Below are 763 nucleotides of genomic sequence, written 5' to 3'. Positions count from 1 at the left end.
CCCCCCCCCTCCTTCTCTCCTTCATTCCCTCCTTTTGGAGTAACGCAACAACGACAACAGAATTCCACTCACGCAGCCCCCCCCAAAAAAAAAGAAAACATACACACGTAAGCACGTGGCCACACTCATACGCACTAGAAAAATATTATGTGCTAGATGCCGAACTGCGTGATGGAGAGGGTGGAACAAAGAAATATATATATATTTCCGCTTTAAACGTGCATAAAGAGTGGAGGAGGGCACGCATGGCCGAGAGAAGAGAAGTAAAACACGAAGAACACTAACAACAAAATGACACCCTCGTGAGGTTTTTGCATGTCGTGTAACTTCCCCCACCTGTCCTCCGGGAGGTAGGAGAAACGCATATACGGGGTTTGCATTTAGGTGTCACGACACAAGTAAATAAACAAGCATACATATACATCCTTAAATAATAATAATAATATATATTTTTTAAATCGCAGAATGCTCTGCACCATCTCTCCCATTCCCCCCAGGTGGTAGTGAACAGTGAATGTATGTGGTGTAACACCCCGACAGGTAAAAAAAGCATCGACGAGGAAAGGAATGGGGCACAAAGCGATGTAATGAGAAAACATTTGAAAACACACCAGCTTTTGCTCTTCTCACCTAAAAAAAAAACAAAAAGAATCGATGTAATAGTGCTGGGCCTGAGGAATGCGGTTCCGCATAACATCCCGATCAGCAGAAAAGAAGGTGAGGGGGTTAAAGAGTATATGCATAAATGCAACAGACATACCCT

Source organism: Trypanosoma equiperdum, assembly GCF_001457755.1.
Source record: "Trypanosoma equiperdum strain OVI genome assembly, contig: ctg_1631, whole genome shotgun sequence".
Lineage (NCBI taxonomy): Eukaryota > Euglenozoa > Kinetoplastea > Trypanosomatida > Trypanosomatidae > Trypanosoma > Trypanosoma equiperdum.
This window is presented reverse-complemented; position numbering follows the sequence as displayed.